Source organism: Pelodiscus sinensis, chromosome 32, assembly GCF_049634645.1.
Source record: "Pelodiscus sinensis isolate JC-2024 chromosome 32, ASM4963464v1, whole genome shotgun sequence".
NCBI lineage: Eukaryota > Metazoa > Chordata > Testudines > Trionychidae > Pelodiscus > Pelodiscus sinensis.
In genome coordinates this window covers 7984891-8006039 of record NC_134742.1, presented here as the reverse complement: position 1 = coordinate 8006039, position 21149 = coordinate 7984891, and the positions used below count along the sequence as shown (strand labels likewise).

Here is a 21149-nt window from a genome sequence, read left to right as displayed (position 1 = left end):
CTCCTCCTCTCTATTATCCTGAAACCTCCTTCCGCCCCTCACAGATCCGGACAAGGGAGGTGGAAGGAACCTACTTCAGCCCCAGGGAGCAATCAGGCCCTCAAGGGCAGAGGTGAGGGCTGGGCAGGGACAGAACTAACAGCGGGGCTGGGGACAGGCAGAGGTGAGGGCTGGGTAGGTATCTCCCCAACGGGCACCAGGGGGAGAGACTGGGACGCCGGCCACCACGTCCCCCTGGCACAGCAGGGGTTGTGTCCATGTTTGGTGCAGCGGTGTCATGGCGCAGCCTCCAGCTGCCAGTGCAGAGCAGCCAACAGGTGTCACTAGAGGGCGCTGTGCTCCGGTTGATCAAGCCATGTCACACAAGGCATTTGGTTCATTATTCCCAGAGCAAAAGAGTCTTCCTCAGTATCTCAGACATCCCTGTAACGAGTTTTACTGCGCTCAGTTCAGGAGCAGTTTGAAAAGCTCTCTATGTATGTGGATGTAACCCCAAGGAGATGACCTGGATTCCTGGGGCTCTGTCTGCTGGCAGCTCAGGGACAGGCGCACGGAGTTTGCCTTGGCTCCCCCTCCCTACCAGGGACAGAGTCTGCCCAGCAACCCATAGGGAGTGAGACGCCCCTCCCAGGGAGTTCAGGAGGGGAAGGAGGAGCCATTGGTTGGAGAGTCTGGAGCCAGCCCCTAGGGAGGGGGAAGCTGCCTGTGTGGGAGCTAGTGAACCCCAGGCCTGCATGCAGGGTTCCCCCTGAGAGCTAGCCTCTAGGGACCGGAAGGCAGGATCCCTCAGCTGGGTGTTATGTCTCCACTGTTGATTCCCAGTTTGTGGAGTTTGCTGAGAGGCTTCCCCAGCGAGGCAGAGCTGGCTCTCCCACTCCCTGGGTGAGACCAGCCACCATGGTCAGCTCTGCCCGGTCTGCTGGTTCGGGGCTGCTGCCTGCTGTGTGTGTCTGAATGCTGTGCTAGGAGATTATAGTTTGAATTTGGTGCAGTTGTGTGGCCTGAACCCCTTTGTGATGAGGGGAAATTCCGGGATTGAAGCAGCCTGATTCCTGCCTGAGGAGGATCCCTGCCAGAAGAGAGCAGCCCCTCTGCAGTGACGGAGTCATCTCTGAACCTGAGGCTCATCCATGGAGTGTGTGAGTGCAGCATCTTTTAGTTAGTAAGTCAGGGAATTTGTTTGGGGATTTTATTACCTGCTGCATATTAAACCTGTGGGGGATTTACCACCTTCTCCCACTTGTGAGTCCTTTGGGCTGTACTGGACCCAGACAGCCCCACTGCTAAACCACTGCAGAGAGGAATTTTGTGGTCAAAAGTCATCAAGGGCCCCAACAAAGTGCTCGTACCAAAGGGACACTGACCTTACAGTTGCTGGGCACCGGTGAACTTAAAAATAGTGTTTTACCCTGTTCTGTTCTATTTGTCTCCTGTTTAATATAACTGTGTTTATTATAGTGTATGTGTTTGTGCTATTTTCTGGGAGTCTCCAACTATCTGGCAAATACGTGGGGATTCCCCTGGGTTAGAATTTTTCTCCCAAGCTGCCCTGGTGACCCTGCCAGGAAGGAGTGAGGGGGGTGGAGGCACCGCCAAATAAATCCATCGGAAAAAATAAAGTTGAGTGGGTGGCGGAATCCAGAAGAACCCAGACCTCTCCATCAAAACCTGTAAGGAGATTGGCCTTAAAGAAGGTAACCAGGTGGAGGGGGGCGCTACATGTATATTTAGTACTAAGCAATTAAAACAACAATACAAGGCATCACAAGCATTAAAAGCATTAAAAGCAATATTTAAATGGAATAACAATCTACATCTACTCCTTAACCCGATTTAGCAGCTTAATTCTTAATTCAATTTAACACACTCACACACTCACCCTCTGGGGCTGGCCAGACCCCAGGGAATGTTGGTTAATTTGGTTGAGGTGGAAGTCCAATGTGCACATCACCCCAATATGCCGAATCGATGGACTCCAGCTTGTGGGGGGAAATGGTGTGGTACATATCCCCTCGGCAGGGGCCAGGCCGGTGGGATGCCATCCACTGGCTGCACACAGTCCAGGTGGGGTGATGTCCGTTAGTGACACCCCCTTCTTCTTACTGGTGTGTCCACGACCGATCCAGAAATATCCGGTTTTTGCACCACTTGCCTCACCACTAGTGAGAAACAACGGTCTGTCCTTGGTTAGACTCTTCTCTTGTTACTTTTCTTATCTGGCAATGCTGGAAACGCTGCCTCAGCCACATACACAGAGTTCTTTTATTTCCCACGGTCCTTCTTCTTAAAGTTGTAAACACGTCCATAATCCTCCAGGGGTTTTGTCCAGAACAAACAAGTCCATAATTCTCTGGGGCGCTTGCCTGGACCTCAGCATGGCCTCTCTTCAGCTCACTTACTGTTGATTCACTCATGCACTCGTGCTAACCATTCACACTACCCATGATTCATGACACAGGTGACAGAGGAAGGCTGGTTCAGTGGTTAGAGAACTGAGCTGGGTTCAGCTCTCTGCTCTGGCCTGGTTCCTGGAACACTCGGGGTAAGTCACTGGGCTGGGATTCTCAACCCAACTCCCCTTAAGGTCAGTCAGTGTCAGGCACCTACACAGCTCTGTGAATCCAATATCGTGTCGTGCTTCGGTTCCCCCACCTGTAGCACGAGGCTAATAGCCCTGCCCTGCCTCACAGGCAGGTGAGAGGGTCAATACAGCGATGCCCAGGAGGTGATCACTATGGCAGTGGGGGCCAAGGCAGCACCCTCAGCCTGGTCCGCACCAGGAAGTGTTACTGGGGCAGTGGAAACCCCCCAGTGTGGACACAGCTCTAGCCCTGTGTAAGTGATTCTCCTCCCCTGGCACCACTGATGATGTCCGAGTGAAATAATCCCATTGGCACTGGACAAAGCAGCCGCAGCATTTACCTGGCACCCACCACCTGACACGGACAGAGATGAAAACTGGCTGAGGAGTTGGGAGGGACAGTAGATCACTGCTCCTGCACCTGAAGCATCACAGCCCGTTAAACAGCTTCTCAGCCACTAAAACCATCGCCCCAGTGTCTGAACTTGGCTTTCCTGGGGCAGGCAGGAGGAGACCCGGCTGGGAAAAAAACGGCCTTTTTTCAACATGAAATTCTTCCCGGAACCAGCTTTGAATTTCTGCTTTTTTAGGTGTTGTTGGAATCACCTTCTGCCTCCTGAGCCCTGTGACTGGAACAGGAGCATTTACTTCTAGCATTGGCCCCCTGCACACTGTGTGGCCATTTCTCATCTTTTTCTCATGCATCCTGTGAACTTTGTCATTTGCTTTTCAGCCCCAGCTCCCAGAGTCAAGGGATTCAATGAGCCTCTCAGTTTCGTTATCAGTTCTCTCCAACCTTTTTACACCGAAGATCCCTTCTTCAATGTCAGGGCAAGCCAAGATCTACTCCAAGCACCCACCACCATCCCCAAACACCCATCCCTTCCCTGAGGCCCAATCCTGTCCATTCCCCTCCTCTCCATCACTTGCTGTCCCCAGCCCTTATGCACTCTCCCTGGGTTGAGACAGGAGGTGCGGGCTCTGAGGTGGGAATGGGGGATTTGGGTGTGGGAAGGGATGAGAGATGTAAACTCTGGGAGGGAATTCAGATGCAGCAGGAGCTTGAAAACGGACAGATGTCTCAGGAAGGGGGGTGTGACATACTGGACCGGCGTGGGCACAGTTGAAGGTGTCCATTCAGGGCGAATTGCTCAACTTTGGGGCTCCTTACAGACCCTCTGGAGACCTTCCCAAACAGGCTGCAAATCAGTCCCACAGAGCACTTCAGCTGCTTGCCTGAAGCCTCATGAGCAAAACCCCTCCAATCCCCAGCAATATCCGTGCCCCAGATGGCCCCGGGCCTCATATTCAGGTGAGGGGTCTTAGAACCCAATTTCACCTACCCCGAACAAGTTCTGTCCGGTTCCAAGAAACCAGCCACAGATCCCTGGTCAATTTACCGTCTGGACCTTACCACAAATCACACTGAGCCAATCCTTTAGCATCTGACATCTAAAGATTTATTGCTACCAGAAAGAAAAGCATGAGAGTAAGGGTGCTAAAGTATCGTACGCTACATGCATTGCATCTCCCAGCTCTCGATGCAGGCACTAGCAGAGAAGTTATAGCTGCTGGCTTGGAAGTCCTTATTGTACATCCTAGGTTAAAACGGGTCCTCAGTTCTTTCCAGCTCTTCGATCCCTGCACTGCTGCCTCTGGGATGAAGTGCTGAGCTGATTACCAAGATGGAGTCAGCTACATGGCATCTTTATACATCCTTCCTGGTCTCTTCTTGGCTGCAGCAGGTCACCTGGCCAGTGGCCTATCACTGTGTTCCCTGCTGGTACCCTTAGGTGTTGGTCATCATTCCCAAGGCGTGTCGTTGTCCCATTAAGTGATATTGTCCCACAGGGCCTCACTAATCAGCATGTCCATAGGCCGGGCTCTGCCCACTGCTCAACCACATTCAGAGAGACTTCCAGTCTCCACACAGATTACAGATTCCTAACTAAACACACAGACATTATACAGATAGGTGAAGAGCAGATACAGAATCAGAAGAAAGCAAGCTTTTGTTTGCCCCCTTCTATGGCCCCCTTTGTACCACGTTTGGGGCGAACACCCCCCCATGGGTGCAGCAGTGACCCGGCTGCTCCCCTCACAATCCAATAATGTGACACTTCTGAGGTGCGACTGTGCAGCCGGCTGACTTCCTAGGAGGAACAGGCATTGAGTGGGGGGAGCACAGGGAATGGCTCAAACATCCCAAGGGGTGGCCAGAGGCAGGACACTCATCCTGCAGCGTGGGGGGAGGGGGCGGCCGTGACATCACACAGGCCTTTGGCAGGCCCTCCCCATATTAGGCAAAGATGGTGGGGAGGTGGTGACCTCACTGAGAGATGCTGACATCAGCCAGGCACAAGAGGGGCAAGGCCGGGATGACCTCGCAGACCCCTGTGGCATTTGCTAAGGCAAGTCTCTGTCTCGCAATGTCTCTCTGAGGACTCAGAGCTTCCTGATTCCTGCACGTGAGCGCCTGGAGGAACCTCTGTCGAGCTTCCTCCTCCTTCTCCTGATTTCCCTACAGCTCAGACATCCCTGTGGAGAAGGTAAGAGCCTCCGAGGGGGTGGGAACTGCTCAGTCTGATCCACCTGGTCCCGGCTGGATTCTAGGCACGGAACACTGGGTGAAAGGGTCGGAATTTTATTCCCCATCTGGGGCTTTGTCCCTTAGAACCACTGGGGCCGTGGGGGTTTCTCCTGTTTGGTTTCTCTTTCCCTCCGTCCCGCCCGCATTTCTCTTCTTTTCTTGCCTCTTTTGTCCTCTTCTGCTCCCCACCCCACATCAAGAGCTGGTCTCCCGGGAGTCAAACCAAAATGGTGGGGCATAAATAGTGCTCTGACTGGGATCGCCCCCATGATGTGGGCCATGCTTTGGGCTCTTTGGTGAGAATGTTCCACCGCTCTCCCTCCGATTGGCAGGACAGAGGCATTGATGGGGAGGAGTCTCAGGTCCTTGTCCTTGTGCAAGTCTAAGCCAGTTCGTCAGACCCAAGGAGATGTTTCGCTAAGGTTGGTGGTTCTCTGTGTTCACTGTCTTGGGGCCAGACACACTTCCTCAGATCATATTCTGGAAGACAATTGGCATTACCATATACACCAAAGGAATAGAATGAAAAAAGTGAACACATTATTAACCTGACAAATCAGATTAAGTACAGAAGGTGGGGTGAGGGAGAGGTAGGGAGGGAATAGCTGTTTATGAGTTAATGAATGGCTAATCAGGGGGTGATAAGTGGGGAAGCTATCATTGTAATAGGCAAGGTAATTAGCATCTTTGTATCTTTGGAACATCGCTTATTTTGAGTGCAGGGAGCTGTGTAAATACTCCCTAAGGTGCTGCGGGACAAAGTTACTGACTAACAAGGCTGCCCCTCTGAAACTAGTTCTGTGACATCCTTTGGAAGTGCTTCCCAGTCTGCTGTTGCTGTCAATGATGTGCTAAATGGGAGGGAGGGAGATGCTCTCTTATAACCTCAGCCTCTGATTGCCCCTCCCCTTTTCCTGCCAGGGCAGAGCTCAGCAAGGGCCCAGCCCCGCCCACTTCTCTGCACAGTTGCAGACATGACAGTTCTCTTGAGACTTCCAGCAGGCTCCTGATTTCTGTGCGTCACCCCCCACCCTTCCTGCCAGCTGCACTACAGGGGTAGGACCAGGCAATGGGGAGCATCTCTGAGTCATGAACTCTGGCTGCTCCTTATCGAGTGAGGCTGTGTCTAGGCTGCAAGTTTTTGCAGCAGAGAGTATGCTTTGTGATGTCATTAGCATATTTTGTACTGATGCTTTTTGCATAAGGGGTTTTTGTGCAAAAAAGAACAGCGTAGCCACTTCTGTTTTTTGCCAAAAAGCTGTTTTGCACAAGATCCGGAGAGGCATAAAGATCTTGTGCAAAAAGGAGGTTTTGAGCAAAGCAGAAACAACTACACTGCTTCTTTTTGTGCAAAAACCCCCTTGCGCAAAAAACATCAGTCCCTCATTAGCATACTCTCTGCTGCAAAAACCTCTCAGTGTAGAGAAGCCCGAGAGAAGTAAAAGCAGCAGCAGAAGAAGAACAGAAGCAGCAGCAGCAGAATCAAAAGAGGATGAAGCAGAAGAAGTAACAGCAACAGAAGATACAGCAGAAAGAGGAACAACAGAAAAAGAAGTTGCAGTAGCACAAACAAAAGAAGAAGAAGCATGAAAAAAGCAGGGCAGAAGAAGTAGCAGAAAAAGAATAGTAGAAGAAACAGGAGGAAATAGCAGCTGAAGAAGAAAAATTAAAAGAAGCAGCAGTGGCACAAAAAGAAAAGTAGCAGCATCAGGAGAAAAAGCAGAAGAAGGAGGAACAGAAAAAGCATCAGTAGCAGAAGAATCAGTAGCAGATTAAAAGGAAGCAGAAACAGGAAAGAAACAGCCACAGAATCAGCAGCCGCAGCAGAAGAGACAGCAGCAGATTAAAGCAGAAGTGGCAGCAGCAGCAGCAGCAATAGTAGAAGAAGCAACAGAAAAGGATGGAGCAGCAGAAGCAGATGAAGCAGCAGGAGAAATATCAGAAGAAGAAGTGGCAGAAAAAAAGTAGCAGCAGCAGAAAAGCAGCAGCAGTAGTAGATGCACCGGAATAAGAAACAGCAGAACAAACAGAAGAAGCAGCCTGAAAAGAAGTGGGGCAGGGAAAGGTGCAGGAACAGAAGCTGATGAAGCAGCAGCAGCAGCAGAAACAGTAGGAGAAGTAGCAGAAGAAAAGAGGCAGGAGGAGAAGAAAAAATAGTAGCAGAAGCAGAAACAGAAGCACAGGAGAACAGCAGAAGAAAGAGGCGGTAGCAGCTACAGCAGTAGAAAAAACTCAGCAGAAGCAGCCGTGGCAGAAGAAGAAAACTAGCAACAGAATAAGTAGGACCAACAAAGGAAGCAGGCGCAAAAGTAGCAGCAGAAGAATCAACAAAAGAAACAGCAGGGCTGTGTCTACATTGGCATCCTTTTCCGGAAAAGGGATGCTAATGAGACAAGTCGGAATTGCAAATGCCGCGGGGGATTTAAATATCCCCCGGGGCATTTGCATGAACATGGCTGCCGCTTTTTTCCGGCTCGGGGTTTTGCCGGAGAAAAGCGCCAGTCTAGACTTAAGCAGCAGAAAGAACAGAAGAAGGAGAAACAGAAAAACAAGTAGAAGCAGGAGAAGGAGCAGCAGTAGCAGGAGAAGCAGAAACAGCAGCAGCGGCGGAAGAAGAAGTAGCATCAGAAGCAGATGAAGTAGCAGCATCAGCAGATGAAAAGAGAAATCAAAAGCAGCAGAAGCCATCAACAGAAGAAGAAAGCAAAGAAGAAAAAGCAAGTAGTAGCAACAGCAGAAGAAAGAGCAGCAGCAGCAGCAGGAGAAGTAACAGCGGAAGAAGAAACAGCAGCATAAACAGAAGAAGAAGCCCAAAAACAAGTATGGGCAGGAAAAGGTGCAGCAACAGAAGCTGGCGAAACAGCAGCCAGAACTACTGGGAGAAGGAGCAGAAGCTAAAAGGCAGGAAGAGAAGAAGAAATAGCAGCAGAAGCAGGGCCAGCACTGCCCTGCATTAAACAGCACTGCATATTTTACATTCGAAAGAGGCTATGTTGAAATTTGGTGCATCTGCACAGCACCAAATTTTGTAATAACGTGCTCTTTCGAGCCGTCCCTTATTCCTCGTACAACGAGGTTTACAGGGCTGGTGAAAGAGCGCGTCCGCTATTTTCAAAATTTTTCCGAAATAGCAAATGCGTTCCTTGGATGTGGCGTTGCTATTTCAGGATCCTTCCAGGATCCCGATACAGCAATGCAGTCGAGACATAGCCCTCAAGGAGCAGAAGAAGTAGCTGCAAGAGAAGAAAGAGCAGCAGCTAAAGAAGCATCAGCAGAAAAAGAAGAAACAACCACAGCCACAGAGGAAGCAACAGGAGAAGAAGGAGCAGCGGCAGAAACAAAAGAGGAAGAAGAAGCATGAAAAGAAACGGACAGAAGAAGAAGCGGCCACAGAAGCAGATGAAGCAGATTGAAGCATCAGAAGAAGACACAGGCGAAGCAGCAGCGGAAGAGGCAGCAGCAGAATAAGTAGCCCCAACAGTGGTAGCAGGAGCAAAAGAAGAAGAAGAAAAGCAGCAGCAGCACCAGCAGCAGCAGGAAAAACAGCAGCAGAAGTAGAAGCAACAGCCGAGTAAGTAGGATCAACAGAGAAAGCAGGAGCAAAAGCAGCAGTAGAAGAATCAGCAAAAGAAATAACAGAAGAAACAGCGAAAGCAGCAGCAGTAGCACAAACGAAGAAAAAGCAGCGGCCACAGAAAAAGCAGAACCAGCAGAAGCAGTGGCAGAAATAGAAAAGTAGCAGCAGCAGAAAAAGGAACAGTATCAGCAGTAGAAAAAGCAGCGGAAGAAGCAGCAGCAGCACAAAGAAAAGAAGAAAAAGCAGAAAACATGTAGGAGCAGAAGAAGCAGCTGCAACAGAAGCAGATGAAGCAGCAGCTAAAGTAGCATGAACATCAGAAGAAGAGCAGCAGCAGAAGAACCAGAAAAAGAAGTAGCAGCAGCAGAATATAAGGAGCAAGAGCAGAAAAAGAAGGAGTAGCAGCAACCTCACAAGAAGCGGATGCAGAAGAAGTAGCAGCTACAGAAGCAGCAGCAGCCATAGATGCTGCAGCTGAAGAAGCAGCTGAATAAAAATAGGAAGTGAGAAGAATTGAAGGAAGAGGCCATAGCAGCAACAGCAGCAGCAGCAGTAGCAGAAGAAGAAGAAACACCAACAGAACCAGGAGCAGCAGCAGAAGAAAAGTCGGAGCAGAATAAGTAGCAGTAACAAAGGAAGCAGGAGCAAAAGCAGCAGAAGAAGAAAGAACAGAAGAAACAGCAGAAGCAGCAGCAGATTGAAGCTGCAGAAGAAGCAGAAAAACAAGCAGGCGGAGGAGAAGGAGCAGCAACAGAAGAAAAGAAACAGCAGAAGAACAAGCATAAGAATTGGAATCAGAAGAAGCAGCAGAAGAAGTAGCAGCAGCAGATGAAAAGAGCAGTGGTAGCACCAGAAGAAGCATCATCAAAAGAAGAAACCAAGAAGGAAGACGCAGAAGAAGTAGAAGCATCAGCAGAAAACTGTAATCGCAAAGGAAGGAGCAACAGAAGAAGAAAGGAAGCATCAAGAGCAGCAGAAACAACAGAGGAGAAGAAGAAGTGGAAGAAAAGAGGCAGGAGCAGAAGAACTAGAAGAAACCTCAGCTGAAGCAGAAGCAGCAGACGCAGAAGAAGCCACAGCATCAGATCACAAGAACAAGCAACAACAGAAGAAACATCAGAAGAAGCAGCAGAATCAAAGAGACAGGAACAGCAGTAGAAGAAACAGCAGAGGTCCAGGTTGGATATTAGGAAACACTATTTCACTAGGAGGGTGGTGAAGCACTGGAATGGGTTACCTAGGGAAGTAGTGGAGTCTCCATCCCTAGAGGTGTTTTAAGTCTCAGCTTGACAAAGCCCTGGCCGGGTTGATTTAGTTGGAATTGGTCCTGCCTAGAGCAGGGGGCTGGACTTGATGACCTTCTGAGGTCTCTTCCAGTTCTATGGCTCTATGATTCTATGATTCTAGGAGGAGAAGCAGCGGAAACCAAAGAAGCAGCAGCAGTATAACAATAATAAGCCACAGCAGAAAAGAGCAGAGGAAACAGGAAGTAGTAGCAGCAGAAAAAGAAACAGCAGAAGGAGCAGCAGAAGAAGTGGCAGTAGCAGAAGGAGCAGCAGACTTTAGCAGCAGAAATAACAGACTAAGGAGAAACAGAAAAAAAAGGGGGAGCAACAAACTTTAACAGCAGGAAAAAAAGACTAAGGAGAAACAGAAAAACAAGTAGAAGCAGGAGAAGGAGCAGCAGTAGCAGAAGAAGCAGATACAGCAGGTGCGGCGGAAGAAGAAGTAGCATTAGAAGCAGATGGAGTAGCAGCAGCAGATGAAAAGAGAAATCAACAGCAGCAGAAGCCATCAACAGAAGAAGAAAGCAAAGAAGAAAAAGCAAGTAGTAGCAACAGCAGAAGAAACAGCAGCAGCAGGAGGAGAAGAAACTGCAGCAGAAGCCGCTGTAGCAGAAATAAAAGGAGGAGCAACAGGAGAAGAAGCTGAAACAGCAGAAAGCAGCAAAAGTAGAAGCAGCAGCACACACTAAAAATTAGAAACAGAAAAATAAGTACGGAGAGTAGAAGCAGCTGCAAGAGAAGCAGATGAAGCAGCAGCAGCAGAAGGTGAAGAAAATAAAATAGCAGCAGCAAAAGCAGAAGTAGCAGAAGAAAAAACAGCAGCTGAAGAAGCATCAGCAGAAGGAAAGTAGCCAAAGAAGGAGTGGAAGAAGAAGCATAACAACAAGTATGGGCAACAGAAGGAGCAGCAACAGTAGCAGATGAAAAAGCAGCAGACAAAGGAGAGGCAGAAAAATAAATAGGAGCAGGAGAATGAGCGGCAGTAGCAGCAGAAGAAGGAACAGCAACAGAAGGAGCATCAGGAGCAGCAGCAGATTTAAGCTAGAGAAGTAACAGCAGCAGAAAAAAAGGTGTCATCAGGAACAGTGGCTGCAGAAGAAGAAGAAGAATGAAAATAAGTAGGGACAGGAGAGGGAGGAGCCACAGAGGCAGATGAAGCAGCCGCAGAAAGAGCAGCACTGCAGAAGCAGCAGCGGAAGAATAATAAGAATAATGAGCCCCAGCAGCAGAAGAAACAGGAAGTAGCAACAGCAGCAGCAGCAGCAGAAGAAGAATCACCCGAAGAAAAAGCTGCAACAGAAGAAGAAAAGTAGCAGCAAAAGAAGCAGCAACAGAAGATGTGTTATAAACAGAGGGGCTGTGTCTACACTGGGCCCCTTTTGCAGAAAAGGGATACAGATGAGACAAGTCGGAAATGCAAATGCAGCAGGGATTTAAATTTTTCCCGCTCCATTTGCATGAACATGGCTGCCGCTTTTTTCCGGCTCGGGGCTTTGCCGGAAAAAAGCGCCAGTCTAGACGGGGATCTTTCGGAAAATAAAGCCTTTTCCGAAAGGTCCCTTATTCCTGATTTTAGAAGGAATAGAAGGACAGAGCTAGGTCAAGGGAAAGTTCTGCCTCCTGCCTTCCTTCCCAGTAGCTTTCCAGTATGAACCAGCTGTGGGTGTTAGCGCTGCCCCCTGCCTGGCCGTGCGATAGGATGAGTTACCTGGGCGGGGGGTGTCTCTGTACGGAGGCCTGAGTGTATTGTGATGTCATGTGTGACAACAACAAAGAATGTGGCTGCAGCATTCTTATCCTGCCTCCAGTCCAACTGGTTGGCAACGGCTGGTGCCCAAGGATCTGAGAGACGAGAACTGAGCCTCTGTCAAGAACCTCAGGAAGCCGCTGTCCCCGCGGGCGTGAGAGAGGATGAGTCTGTACAGAAGGTAATTCCCGGAGTCTTTCCCTGCCCCCGAGAGCCCACCTTGGAGATTGGAGCCTCCTCGGCCTAGGACGGGTGGGAGCAGGGGCTGCAACAGTCAGTTCCCAACACTCCGTTTTGATTTGACTCGGGGCATCTTCCCTTCTCCTTCTGCTTCAGCCTTTCCCGTGCTCCTGAGGCAGATGGGGATGATTTTCCCTCCCTGCCGACCAGTGGGGGTGAATTTACAAGTTTCTTACTTAAAGGGAACGTAGCAAAACTTGAGTAGAATTTGGGTTTATGTCTCCATGGAGCTTATTCCTCTTGGAGGTGCCCCTAAGGCATCCCCTGCCTTCAGGATGGGTAGAGAAATGTTTGGTGTCAAGTAATGATTGTCCAATATCGATGTGTTCAGACAACATCCAGCTCAGAATGTACAGAATTAGAATAACAAAGTGCTATTTTAATTATATTGAAAGTGGTACAGCTCCATAGCCAGTCCCAAGCTCTCATGCGGGTAGTTCTCTCAGAAACTCAAAACCCCATAGGAATTCTCCTGTACCCCCTCCAGCCTATAAAATATCGGTGTAAATTCCCTCTGACATTCCATTCCAGGTAATGGGTTGAAATAAACTGCTACCTCATTTTGTCATGAGTCTCCGTGTGTTTTCTTTGTAATTTTTTGGTGACCTCAGTTCTGAATCAATGTTCTAAATAGTGTGTAAAACTCTTCATTGAATGCTCACTGGTTTTTTTCCCCCTGCTAACAAAATCCAGATTTTGAAATACTTGACAGGAATTAAACATATTTGCAGCTGATACTCTGTCCTTCCAGTGCTTCAACCCCGCTACTTAACAATCTTTTATTCCTTTTACTGGGTTTGATGGGAACAGAGGGTTCCTCATTTTCAGCTTGGCCCCTATCTGTAGCCAGAGTCCCAATATTCTGAGCACAAAGCTGTGGGGTTTGAGAGAAGGCCCAGCTGAGAATCATAGAAAATAGATGGGACCAGTGATCCCTCTGAGATTCTCCAGCCACGAGTTTTGTCTTGTGCACCAATAATAAGGTCATGTGCGCTTGTTGGGATTTGTGCCACTAAGGCACCTGCAGTTACTAACAAATACCTTAGATATATTTAAAATGTTATGGAAGAAAGAATACTACAACAAGGGATCGTTGGCAAGGTGCCTGACTTTAAATGTTTGTTTACTATGAAATCAAATACGTTGTTTTCAGTAGCCATTTGGTATCTTACAGGTGTCCTGTTCCTTTGAGGCATAACACAAAACTGCTATTTCTTGGCCTAGCAAACAAAATCTGTTATTCATATTGACATATTAAATAAAAAAATTGTTACAGTTTATGCTTGAAATTAAAGATTACATCTCTTGGCTTGATGCACATGAAAAAAACTTTCTACAGGCAAAAGCGTTAGAGAGTCTCTGTTGTTGTGACTTGTGAAACAAAAACTAAATCATTTGGTTTTAACACAAAAAATCACTTCATTTATTTGCTGTATGTAGAAGAGCACTAATCACAGTTCTTGTCTGTCTGTCACATGATTTTCAATTGGACCCTTCTGAGCACGTGCCGACCGCCCCCACCAGCTCCTGCAGCAGCTCCTGCAGGCATGTGCACGTGTGCTCTGCCCCCTGGCTCTCATGATGAGGAGCATCATGTGCACGTCCCACAGCAAACTACAGCCCGTGAGTGTGAGTGTGAGTGTGAGAGAGATCGATATCACCGTGAGCAAGTGATACCACTGTGGCCTGCAGAGTGTGTGTGTGTGGGGGGGGGGGGCTGCCCTAGACTAACTGCAACCAACTGGCGCCCTAGGAGATCAATGCAGTAGGCGCCCCCCCACCCCAAAGGCAGATATTGACTGAGGGGTTTGGTTCTGTGCTGGGGGGAGGGGGGCTGGGGATGGAGTTCTGTGGCTGGGGGTTAGGAGGTTAGGGGTTGGGGGTTTGGGGATGGAGTTGGAGGTCTGGGGTCTGGGGATGGAGTTCTCTGGCTTGGGGCCAGGGGTTTGGGGGCTTTGGATCAGGGGGCTGGGGCTGGTGGCTGCAGGCCGGGGGATGGAGTTCTGGGGCCGGGGACAGGGTGCCAGCCAGAGGGACCCTCCCAAGATCCCACTCCTCCAGAGAGAAACCCCCCATGTTCCTCCTCCCGGGGGCCGACCCCCCCGCGTTCCTCCTCCCCGGGGACGACCCTTCCTGCGGCACAGGGGAACCCCCACACACACGTTCCTCCTCCTCTGGAGCTCACCGTCCCCTCCCCCCCCCCCCGCGGCACAGGGGAAACACCCCCACCCCACCCGTGTGCTCCCACTCCCAGGACTTTCCCCCTCCTGGCCGCAGGGAAGCCATGCTCCAGGTAAGGCACAGCAAACGGAATGGGAAATGGAAGGGGCAGAGTTTAGAATGTGGCGCCCCATGCAACTTGGCACTCTAGGCAGCTGCCTAGTATGCCTATAGGCACGGACCACCCCTGTGTGTGTGTGTGTGTGTGTGTGTGTGTGTGTGTGTGTGTGTGTGTGTGTGTGTGTGTGTGTGTGTGTGTGTGTGTGTGAGAGAGAGAGAGAGAGAGAGAGAGAGAGATCATGGTGGCCTGCAATGTGTATGTGTGTATGTGATCACTGTGTGTGCGTGACAGGTGTACAGCTAGTTCGGATTAGGAAGCCAGGCTCTGCCCAATGCTCAAGCACATTCAGAGAAATATTCAGTATCCATACAAAGTACAGTAAAACTCCATTTTTCCGGCATCTGATGGTCCAGCACTCCTGATGGTCCGGCACCATCAGGAACCCGGAAGTGCTCCGGGCAGCCGGACCATTGGAACTGGTCTGCCCCAGGCTTCCTGATTCAGACGCTGCTGAAACTGACCAGCGGCTGAATTGGGGAAGCTGGGGGCAGAGCAGTTGGAGTGCTGCCCGGTAGGTCCCATAGCGCTGCCCCTTGGGGCTGTGGGACCAACCGGCAGCACCCCAGCTGCTCTGCTGCAGGCGTCCCAATTCAGCTGCTGCTGAAATTGACCAGCAGCGGCTGAATTGGGGACGCCTGGAGCAGAGCCGGATCATTGGAAGGGGGGGCTAAGACAGATCTGGAGTGGCATCTCCCCCCATCCCACCCCAGACCCCTCATAGCCCCCCCTTCCAATAGTCCGGCATATCTGATAATCCGGCACCCCCTGGGTCCTAAAGGTACCGGATTATCAGAAGTTTACTGTACATGCTTATAATTTCACACACAGACATTGTACAATCACATGAATAGCGTACATAGGATTAGCAGACAGTAAACTTCTATTCAACACCTCACATGGCCCCCTTTATACCACTTTTGGGGCAAACACACCCCCATGGGTGCAGCAGTGATCTGGCTGCTCCCCTCAAAATCCAGGAACGTGACACATGCCTGTAGAAAACTTTCTTGTTACCCATCACATCCCTTGCTAGCTATAAATCCAATTGTGCTTTTTCCTTCAGCATGACTCCCTGGCATTCTCAAGTATATTTATACTCCTCCCAAGTCATCTCTCCAAGTTTCCACTTCTTATAAACTTCCTGTTTGTGTTTAAGATCACGAAGGATTTCCCTGCTAAGCCCATCTGGTTGTCCACCATATTTGCTTTTCTTACTGTGCATCGGGATGCTTTGGTCTTGTGCCTTCATTAAGGCTTCTTTAAAATCCTGCCAGCTCTCCTGGACTCCTTTCCCCTTCATGTTAGCACCTCAGGGAATCCTGTCCATCACTTCCCTGAGGGAGCCAAGTCTGCTTTTCTGAAGTCCAGTCCCCTCTTCTGCCTGGGTTGGTGGGCTGGAGTGGACCCCTAGCATGACATCACCCTTCTTTTTACCTCTTTTAACCTAACCCAGACACTCTTAACAAGTCTGTCTTCTACGCCTAGCTTCACCTCAGCCCAGTGTACATTCTTAATAGATACGGCAACACCTCCTCCCTTTTATCCCTGCCTGTCAGTCCTGGGCAAGCTGTACCCTTCTGTATCAATGTTCCAATTGTGTGTATTATTCCACCAAGTCTCTGTGATACCAACTGGGTCATCCTTGTGTTTCTTTATAAGCACTTCAAGTTCTTCCTGCCTATTCCCCGTCCTCCTTGCCTTTGTACACCAGCATCTAAGATACCGATTGGATTTTGCCCCCCTCACTTCTGCCTTGTCCCTCCTTTCTCTCTGCTGTTAAAGCCCATTTTCCCTCCCATTTCTAACCCATCTCCCAGGTCTCCATGTTTTTCACTTGCCTATGGGCTTTGGTCACCTGCCCCAATCAAAACTAGTTTAAAGCCCTTCTCACTAGGTTAGCCACTCTGTGACTTTGAAAGGTGAACCCCATCTCTGCTTAGCAGTCCTTCTTCTTGGGACAGCGTCCCGTGGTCAAGGAGGCACCATCTTTACTGCCAGGCACTCACCTCCAGGATGTACCTGTCTCTGTCTGGGCCCCGAAAATTGACAGGAAGGACTAAGGAGAACACCACCTGTGCGCCAAACTCCTTCCCCTGTGCTCCCACAGCCCCGTAGCCACCCTAGCTCCTCTCAAGGTCACACCTTGCAGTATCATTAGGGCCCACCTGGATGAGAAGCACGGGGTAGTAGTCAGGAGGTTGGATATTCCTCAGCAATGCCTCCGTAATGTCTGGGATATGGGCCCCTGGCAGGCGGCATACCTCCCCAGATGACATTTCAGGGCAACAGATGGGTACCTCAGGGGTGATTCCTTCTCTCCCTTATTCAAAACAACATAACAGTCCTCTGGAGCAATAGTGGAAGGGTTAGTAGCACATGATGCAAAACACCAACCTGAAAAGAAGGAAATAGCTCATTGAGTTTTGCCACCAAAGGCAAATCAAGTACAAAACACTCAGGAGGATTTCACAAAAGCATGTTGCAAGTTTGTACAAAGCAAAACTGACTCCAAAGGGATCAGTTTCTGAGGCCCAGTGAGATTCAGAACTGCTTAAAAACAATCTATAATACATCTGATTTCACTGAACAATTACTATTTGCTGTGGTAGCTTCTAAAAGATAGTAATTATCTGTATTTCATCTGCTGAAGCCCAGAAAGGCACTACCCAGTGAATCTCAGCTAGAATCCAAAATAATTCCAGTTAGACAGGTCAGTTTCTTCTGCCTCTTTGTCGACTTCCCAAAATAACAAATCCAAATCCTGTACAGTTTAGAGTAGCAGTAATGTTAACTTAGTTAACCCACATGGCCCCTCCCTGGAAGCAGCTCAGAAGCCACCATGCCATCCGGGCCCCACAACCAGCCCTGGGGACATCAGAGAGATGGCAGGCTCAGTCTCCTACCCCCACTAAACCCACCACTAGCAACAGCTTCCCTTCCACCAGTAGGACGGCGACTGCAGGCCCAAAGCCCGTTAAGAGCAAATGGAGGATGAACTTCAGCCACTTCTATAACTTGAGGGTCATCAGCCCCTGGAGTCCCAGGCTGTAAGGCCAGAAGGCACAGCCCTGCTCCCCGAGTCTGAGCTCCTGCACCACCCAGGCCCTAGAAATTCCCCACAAGAATTCCTGTCACCCACAGCCCCATGTGTCTTCACCTTTGACTGGGTTCTATTGACCAGTTCTGGCTCTTAGAGAAGCGGATGGTTTCAATAGAGCGCTCTTGTATCTGAATTCTGGCAGATTAATGTTTTGACTTTCCAGGGCAGAAAAACCCATCGGCTCCTTCTTTTTCTTCCAGGCTGTGTTCCTTCTTTGAAAGACTCACCTCAAGGGAGCACAGACACAGCCGAGTGCTCCGGGTGGTGGTCCAACCTGCAGCAGCCGAGGCATGCACCGGCCTCAGCCAGCAGGAGCAGGCCTTGCCAGAGGAGCCCAAGAGAACCAGAGGCTCCTGGAAGATCCTGTCAGGCATAAGAAGACTCTGTGCCTGCAGCCAGTGTGGCAGCTCCCTGGCAGAGGCTGAGGAGGAGAGAAGAGCTTCCTCTCCCAGGCGGTGGACACGCTTCTCCCTGAAGAAGAGGAAGAAGAGGAAGAAGAACTCAGCGGAGAAGCAGGAGGAGCCAGAGGAGGAGAAGCCACCGGAGAGCCCAGACAAAGACCAGCTGGATCTCACAGGTGAGGATACAACCCACCCGGTGAGAGGGGAGCATGTGAGGGACACTGACCCCAGTCACTGTACAAGCCTTGAGCGTTAGGGCCGTCTCATGGGACAGCGATGGGCTCCTCAGAGGCTGGAATCCATCGAGTGCCAGACGCTCTGGCAGAGGGGGGCAGGTTCCTCCCTGAAGTGGGAAGAACAGACAATGGCAGGGCACAGCTCTCTGGGGGTCTGGCATCCGCAGCCTAGTCCAGCACCCTCCCTCCCTTCCAGATACCCTACCCCAGCCAACTCTTGCAACCTCCCTCCTGTTCAGACCTCACCGCCGCCAGCACCCAAAGTCCCAGGCCACTCCAGCAACCTTCCCCCCACCCACACTTCCACCCTTACTCCCTCCTGCGCCACTATCCTTATCCCATGCCCTGGCAGCCACCTCCCGCACACCGAACCCCTCATCTTGGCCTCACCCCAAAAGCTAGGGCAGGTCATACAAATCTACTGTCACTGGTACGGAAAAGAGGTAATCTGGCCCATAGGAATCCTTGAACTCTGGTCCTCTCTTGTCTCCCTCCGCTCTCCATGCAGCTGGAACAGCGGAGGGGTGAATCCTAAACCCAACTCCTCCCCCCCGGCCCCTTTGCTTAATTATTTTGATTTTGATTAATAATGTTTCCTTTCTTACCAGTTATACACCTCCCAGCCCCGTGTTATAGCTCCAGTCATCTTTCTCTGCCTGGATCCTCTATTTTGGGAGCTGGGCCCAGAAGGCTCAAGCCAGTCCCCACCCCCCTTCGATCTCCCCAGCAGGCCACCCAGCCTCTCCTGGAAATGGCTTGGGGAGCCACAGTACAAATTTTGACACAAGCAGGGGAGGGGGCTGCTCAGCTCCAAAAGTTTGAAACAGGAGCTCGGGCAGGGAGGGGGTAGCTCAGGGTGTAGAAAGAGGAGCAGCGAGGGGCTGTGTGTGAACAGGGGGTAACTACGTGCTGTGCCAGGAGGGCTCCCCTGCAGCCCCTGTTCCCGGAGGGCTCTGGTGGCCACGGAGCCAGGTCCCCTCTCACCGGCTGTCAGACAAGGGGGTAGGAGCAGTGTTCCCGCTAAGATTTTCCAACCTTGGGCCGACTGAATTTTCTCATGTGCAACACCAATATCGCGGTGGTGTGTGGTGTGTGGACCCAAACCCGTCGGTATAAATATGTATTTTCAATAGGCCGTGGGTGTGGAAGAAAATATATTGGGTGTGAATTGGGGAGAGCAGGGGCAAAGGAGCAGGCAGAGAATAAACAGAACTGAATGATCATCAGGGGAGTGTAACGGGAGAAAACAGGATCCCTGCTGGGCCAATTCCCCAACGGGAGGCAGGGGAGGAGGAGGGTGCGAGGGAGGCTGCTGCCCTGTTCGCAGTTCACCGGGCGGGGAAGACTTGGAGCAAAGTAGAGAAGTTGGCCTGATCTGAAGGCGCCTGTAACCTCCCCAGCTTTTCCCATGTGGGCGGTGGCAGCCAATGCAGCACAATTGATCCCTCCTCCCCTTCAGCATGGTCTGGGTCACATGATCCCCCAAGTACGTCCTGGCTCCCTGATTTGCTCCCCCAGCCAGTGCAGACCCTGCAGGGGGCTGGGAGGGGTGGGGGGACCGGGGTGGAGGCTGGAGGCAGGACACCCTCCTCCACCACAAGAGAGCGAGTGCCCCATGTCCTTCCCCAGCCAATCAGGAAAGGGATTCGCACGCAGCTTCCAGGGATCCTTGGATGGGAGCCGAGGGGCAGCTCCAACCCCCTGCGCCAGCAGCAGCTGCTGGAGAGGAGGGAACAGAACCGTTAAAAAGGGACCAGGGGTCACCCCGTCCAAAGGTCGCAGCAGCTCTCAACTGGGAACTGGGCTGGGCTGGGCCATCACTTCCTGGGGTGTCACACGGGAAATGAGGCCTGTTCCCATCACTGCAGGAAGGGGGCGAGGGCCGGGGAGAGGAGAACGCACCGTGGGAGAGACTCTGCCCCTAGGGGAGAGGAAGCCCAGTGGGGAGAGCCCCCAGCTGAGAGTCATGGGAGCGGCGCTCTCTGCTCGGCCCTGCAAGCACCTTGCTGTGTGACCCTGGGCGAGTCACGTCAGGGCTCTGGGCCCCGTGTCCTGCTGTCGCCCAGCGGTAACACATTCAAACCAGCGCGTCTCCTCTGCTCCAGGGGTGGAGAACGAGCTCTCCCAGAAGACGTCCAACGGGGCGGAAGGGAGCGAAGAGGAGGAGGAACCAGACCGCCGGCCCATCCCATTAGCACAGAGCAGCTCCCACATGACTCTGGTAATGAGGTTTGTGACTGAGCCAATGGGAAGCATCCCCTGCGGGGCGAGTGTCTATGTGCCGGAGCCGGTGTCTCTCAGAGGAGAACGCTCCCCCCCCCCCCCCCCCCGGCTCAGGGACCAAAGGAAACACTCCTACGTGTGACCAGCTCCCTGGAGCAAAGCCTTGTAATATGGGGGCTTTCTTGGAGCACCACGCCGAGGGTGGAAGCAGGGCACCTTGCTTTGAGACAGGGCTTCTTAGAGCCCACAACGGGGGGTCCTCCACTGCTAGGATCGGAACCCGTCCCAAACAGCACTTCTGTTCCCCGCACTGGCTAGTAAGAAGCCCTGCGAGCAACCCCCTTAGACACTCCTGTCCTCTGGGCCACCACCAGCACCACCCTCATACAGGTGAGAGGCTCTGAGACCCAGTCCCACCAATTCCAAACAGGTTCCTCCCACTCCAGCAAACCAGCCACATGCCCAGGTCAGTTTAAGACAGGACCATGCAGAACTTTCAAGACTAGCAAGACGGTTTATTAGGTGATGAGCTTTTGTGGCCCAGACCTGTGTTTTCTTTCAGCAAGACCAGACTAACACGGCTACATCGCTATTACTATTCTACATGCAAGGTCAATTTAAAGCTCAGATCTTATCCCAAAGATTCTGAGGTGCCAACCCTTTAGAATTTAATATATGAAGGTTTATTAATAAAAGAAAGAACAAAATGTTGAGACTAATATTGTTAAAGGAATCAAATTCCATTCACCAACTGCAAAGTCCTTGGAGCCGGCTTGTGACAGATGAGATGAAGGGGGGTCTTAGAGCAAGTTTCAGGAATACGTCCT

At 50.9% G+C, this 21149-nt stretch overlaps 1 long non-coding RNA gene across 1 annotated transcript; it reads left to right on the top strand.

The window, feature by feature from the left end:
- The first annotated feature begins 747 nt into the window (after nucleotides 1–747).
- LOC142823280 (uncharacterized) lies at nucleotides 748–20320 on the top strand. Its single transcript, XR_012898553.1, has 3 exons — nucleotides 748–1139; nucleotides 17663–18039; nucleotides 20205–20320. It is a non-coding gene; the product is annotated as an uncharacterized LOC142823280 (long non-coding RNA).
- The last annotated feature ends 829 nt before the right edge of the window (nucleotides 20321–21149 follow it).